The sequence below is a fragment of the Amphibalanus amphitrite genome, unplaced genomic scaffold (genome assembly GCF_019059575.1).
Source record: "Amphibalanus amphitrite isolate SeventyFive unplaced genomic scaffold, NRLGWU_Aamphi_draft 001974F_arrow, whole genome shotgun sequence".
NCBI lineage: Eukaryota > Metazoa > Arthropoda > Thecostraca > Balanomorpha > Balanidae > Amphibalanus > Amphibalanus amphitrite.
In genome coordinates, this window is record NW_024883467.1 from 46,415 (window position 1) to 52,456 (window position 6,042).

Here is a 6,042-nt window from a genome sequence, read left to right on the forward strand (position 1 = left end):
GTGAGGATTAAGAAACGACAACTGTATTCAGCAGTTAACAGTACACTGCACTGCAACACAACACTGCACTCGCTGCAACACAACAGCGCGGCGCCAACAGAGCAGCAAACTAACACAACCGTAAACACAGCAAGCAAACTAACACAGCCGTAAACACAGCAACCCGAAACGTTGAGCTTTAACGACAGAAGTCGCAAACAAAACCGCGTGGAGTCATTCCGGACACGTGTCCGGTATTACCCCGAGGTCAGCTTTATTTTAAGAATGCAGGCAGCAGTCAAAGGCATTGCGCCGCAAACGCCTCACATCCAGCAGTCGCCTAAGAAAGGCTTGATTGAAGGCCATTGCAAAGCAGCACTTCTGAAAATGCGTTAACACATTTCACAGTCAGCAAATAGATGCAACAAAAATTAAAAACCAGATACGAAAAACACATTTAACGCTATAAAAATGAAAATAATGGACCTACCGTGACAAACTTGCACCACGTGCTAGAATGGCGCTCAACTGAAATGTAAACAACATCAGCTGATAAGTGATGGACAAAGTACTCATTAGAGATGAGTGGCCGGCATTACCCACCGTCCGCCATTGCCCCACTCTCCCCTATACATACCAAATTTCAGATCGATATCTCGTTTTTTGGCCAAGTTATAGCGAAACAACTGTTCAAAAATGATGACGTCAAATTTTTGAACTCAATTTTTAGCAATTCTAGACTACGTACGGCAAAACAAAGACCACCATTGAACTCCCCGTGACGAGCTGCATCGATTCGATACCCATTTTATGCAAAAATATCAACTTTGAAATTTGACCTAATTTGACCTGACCTTGACCTGACCTTGACCTGACCTTGACCAAAACGTGATCTAAGCTGGCCCCAAAGGCTGCCTGACCCATATAATCGCATTTGTCATGTAAAATTGACCATAAAACATGTATCACACGACACTTTCATATTGTGACCCCCCCGTGACCTGACCTAGACCTGACCTGGTATCAGTGACCTCAAATAGCAAAATATGTGTTTGAAGAACATTCCCCCATCGATGACTTTCAATGAAATGCATTTTACTCGATTTTACAACGCATTTCTTTAAGTGCCTGTAAACGGTGAAAATTGGACCTTTGACCTGACCTGTGACGTCATCGGTTTGACCTAGGCCAATAAAATTGGGTCACAAGGTAGTTCCCCGTTGGGGCTATCCAACGCCGTTTACCGCTTGTCGCTATGTTGCGTGGTTCTCGAGATCTTAGGGGGGGGGGGCCAAAATGGCCCCCCCCCCCAACCGGGCGCGTTGCTCGGCAGAGCCCAACGGGGCGCGGGTTAAACGCCATCGTAAGGGTCCTCAAAAGTCGTCGTGAGGAGCTTCAGAGGTCATGGTTAGGGCCATCGTAGTCCGCCGCGGCCAAACAAGCCTCCGTGGTGGCGTTCGGAGACCGTTGTGGGGCTCTTATAGGTCTTCATGAGACTTGAGGGACCTCAAGACCAGGTTTTAAAAAGGTATTACTAAAAAGGGATTTTTATATCCTTTGACTAGCCGATGGGTCAACGCATTGGTACTAATCCGCCTAATGCATGCTCTTTTACTCCAGATTTTTCCGTATATTTCTATAAACAACATAGTACATTATAGCTCTTCTAAATGACGTTCAAATTTCATTTCATATCGACCTCCTTATTTTTGTTACGAGCGAGCGAGCGCAGCGAGCGAAGCGAGTCTTTTCAATATAACGGAAAAATCTCAGTATGAGCGGCCCGGCCCGGCCCGGCCCGGCCTGTAACGCTTTTGAGAGGCTTATATCTCAGCAACCGCTGGACCGATTGGCCTGCGGTCTTTTTTGTTGGGTAGCCCCATCCCTTCTACCCCGTAATTGACTACTTGTGATACATCTAAGTCACCGTCGTGGCACGTGCCACGTGAAAAGTCAAGGGTGTTCAAGCAGTTTTGCAAAAGTAGTGATTTTGAGAGGCCCATATCTCAGCAGCGGCTTGAGCGATTGTCTTGCGGTCATTTTTATAGGGTAGCAGCATCCCTTCTACCAAAGGTCGGATACTCTCGATGCATGTGGGTCACCCCCAGTGCACGTGCAAAATACAACAATAAGAGGTGTCAAATTTGTTTCCATTTCAGTAACTCGGTAATTACTGGGGCGATTTCGCTGATACTTGGCATACAGGTAGGCACCCACCAGGCAATGCATTTCCATGTGTTGCGGTTAGAGTGCTACTGCACGTGCGCACGTGCAGGGGGCGTTTCCAGATCTCGAGAATGGCTGGGCCGATTGCGCTCAAATTTGGTACACGGTTGGGGACCGGTTAGTAGGGTGCCGTGCAAAAGTCATTTTGGACCCCGTTTCACGTTTGCACGTGCGCACGTGCAGAATGCCGCTTCCAGATCTCAGGAACGGCTGGGCCGATTGCGTTCAAATTTGGCACACTGCTAGCGACCGGTTAGAAGGGTGCTTTGCACAAGCCCGTTGGAAGAATCCTCTCGCCCTTCCGCACGTGCAGGGCTCACTATCTCGCTCGCTCGTTCTTCGCCCAAAAGGCGTTTTACTGGTTAGTAAATTGACCAACAAATGTTCCCCAGCATTGTGACGCAATCAACTGCTATTTTCCAGTTCTGGGGTTGCGGTGAGCCAAATGTGAGTGCCACTGAGGAGGACTGCGTTGACCTGCACCACGTGCCGTTCTGGAATGACTATGTGTGCGATAAGCGTTTGTTGTTTATTTGTAAGATGAAACTGATCTAGTTAGGTACGTCTAGGGCCCGGGTTACGTCAGTTTCCGACCTTTCAGAACCCCGTTTCTCGCATCCCCTTCCGGGTTTGTGAATTCATAGGGTCAAAAATAAACGATGCTGTTAAAGTGTTTTCATGTGGGTGGCCCTAGCACGAATAGGCTGTGGCCAACCAGATACCTATCCACATAGACCCGGGAACAGGGGGGGGGGGCAGCGGGGGCGCTTGCCCCCCCCCCAACTTGGGAGCCGAGGGGGCGGCGCCCCCTCAACATTGAGGCAGCGAGAAAAGATCGTTCCTCCCTTTTCCGGACTTCTTTCCTTCTTGTTTCCTTTATACATCTAAACATCAACACACGGCATTTTCCTTGCCATCTGAATGGTTTCTGCTGATACAGTGTCGATTTGACAACATCTGCTATTGTCATCCCGCTTTGATTTGGGCCTGACCTTGGTCATAAGTTTGGCAGGCCAGATTTTATACTGGACCATTTTGAGTCAACTTTGAGAAATACATAACGTATAACAACGGTGGTAAAATCGTTGCTATAGGTATAACACAGTTTACCCGCTCCGGGTGTGAGGGAGGGGTGTGGGGCAATGAGTGCACTGCGTGGCTCCCTCGGAGGGCCGGTATGGGATTAAAGCTCAGCGACACTAAGGGCTTGTGTAGTGCCTTCGGTTATCGGTAGCATCCTCAGAATCACCGGCGTAGGGCCCTCAGAGCCACCGGTAAGAGACCTTTAGAGGCACTGGTGTGGGGCCGCCATGCAGGTGCCGGTGTGGGCGCTCAGAGGTGCTAGTGTGATTCTCTCAGAGGCGCCGGTGAGGGTCCTTACAGGCGTTGCTGTGGGCCCTCATAGACGCTGGTGTGGAGCCGTCACAGACGGGTGTGGGGCCTTAAGAGCTGCTGACGCGAACTCTCTACAAGCCGGCAGGGGGTCTCAGTGACCGGCAAGGGGTCCTCAGAGCCGCCGATTAGGGCTTTAATAAGCACTGGTGTAGGCACTCGGGTGTAAAACCCTAAGCACCGGTGTTTGCCCTCATAGGCGCCGACGAGGGCCCCACAGTTGCCGTTATGGGGCCCTCAAAAAAATAATTGTGGGACCATCACAGGCGGGAAATGCCCCTAGAACAGGCCCCTCATAGGCCGGTAAGACCTCTCAGAGGCTAGTAATGGGCCTTTGGAGACCACCGAGGTGCCCTTAAAAGCCGCAAGAGGCCCTCAGAAGCCGGCGTGGGGCCCGTATGGAGATTTTAGTGTGGCTATTTAGGGCCCATGAGATGCTCTAACCCATGGGGCCCTTCTGAGTAGAAATATGGCCATTGTTAACCCTCAGCGGTCAAATGGCGCCGCAGAACCCCTCGGACCCGAGGGTCCCTTTGAACCCGATGGGGGGGGGGGGGTACGTGTCGCCTTAGACCCCTAGCTACGCCACTGTTTCACATGCATCATGTCAGGTATTTTAGGCTCGCCCCCCCCCCCCCCCCCAACTTGAAAATCGTTCCCGGGCTAATCACAATGCAAATGGTACGAACCCTGGAATTTCTGCTTCGTATCTGCAGATACAAAGTGAGGCAATGAAAGGGTAAACCGATCAATCTATTGCGGTTAGGGGCAAATATACTTCATTACATATACATATTTAGTTACAAACCATACCTAGCCTATTGTCCTTTATAACACAGCTAGAAGAGCATCTCTTATCAAGAAGAAGGCGATTGGTGATGCCTGACAAACTCTGTTCTCTAAATTTTACCATTAAATTTCGATCTAGGCAGGTCTCCACCAAGTCTTTTTGGAGGTGATGGATAAACCAGGTTACTCTCACAAGTTTTGAATTTCATGGCTGTGTGGTAAATATTTGTAAACCTGCTGTATTACAAAGTATGCAATGATAGAAACAAGCAAAGACACGCGTACAATTCACACGTAATAAAAAGTCCGTTAACGCATTATCGCTATATTTTTATGGTCTACCCAACACTTGCAACAAGTGTAATACGCAACTCAACCCGACACTCATGCTGTATGGCGTTATAAAAGGACCGTCGCGTCAACATTCACAATTGACTAGCAGCAACACCGAAAGGAGATTCTACTGAACCTTGCCACGAGAAAATACACAACAAACGTCACACATACACGCTCACTCATACAAGACGTTTCGAGCGACATTTACCAACGTGGATCATATTTTTTGTGATCCTTTCAAATAATTATAGTCTGTTTTTCTAATGATCGCGGATCGTTTTAAGCGCACAAATTAATACGGCACGAGAAATGCAATAGGATTGAAGAGAAGGTCAAAAAGAAAAATCAAGAGTAAGCTGATATTTTCAGCTGGCTTCTGTTATAGGTGTTGGTGCTTCACGTGCGCTTTTCACTAAAGCGCTTAAAGCGATCCGCCATCGTTAAAAATAGACTCTAGCGTTGCATTTTGTTGAAAGGCGTGGCAATGCTCCCTAAAAACTTCAGAATGTGCAATCCATTTGCATCAAGGAGTTCAGATTTAAGTATAAGTTAACTTATCCTAATACAATACCGCAAAAATACAAATAAATATCTACAAACTGAATACAATGCACAGGAACGAAAGAAACCATACCACTTCCCACTCATCTTACCATTCATAGGATTATACAATAAAGCGATCCTTTGCATCAATTGTCATGAGCAGTTCACGCAATTTCTAAGCATGAGCTGCATTTCATCGCACAGTGCACACGCCAAACAATACCATAAATATATCCACACATTAAAACTGCATGAGAAATGTTCTCATTGAGTATCGGCACAGATGCCAGGGAGGAATTGAGAGTATTGTTCACATTCGCATAAGTAACAAGTTTGGTGGTTCATGGACGCCGTCGTCTACACTACGAATTTGATTTTGTAAGGAAGACACAGAGGCATTTTGGCACTAATGCAAGGGACAATCTTAGTGAGTGCATTAGAAAGTAATGCATGCAGAGAGGTGTAAATATTAAAAACGGGAATTCTTAGGAGCTGTTGAGAAGCGAACCATATTATATGATCGAAATTCAAAACAGGTAAGAGATAAAAAGCTAGCAGACTATATCACACTGTCATTCGAAAACTGAGCGACGTCAACACTTTGGTAATAACTGCATTCACTACCCATAATAATGCGGCACACAGTGAAGTGCTTTAGCAATGCAGTTAAAAACATACGCCACTTTAACAAATTATTCTGTTAGCCATGGGCTTCGCATTCAACGAACCTCCAACGCCCACTTGACGCGAACATACGAGTTTGGCAAATATTTGATT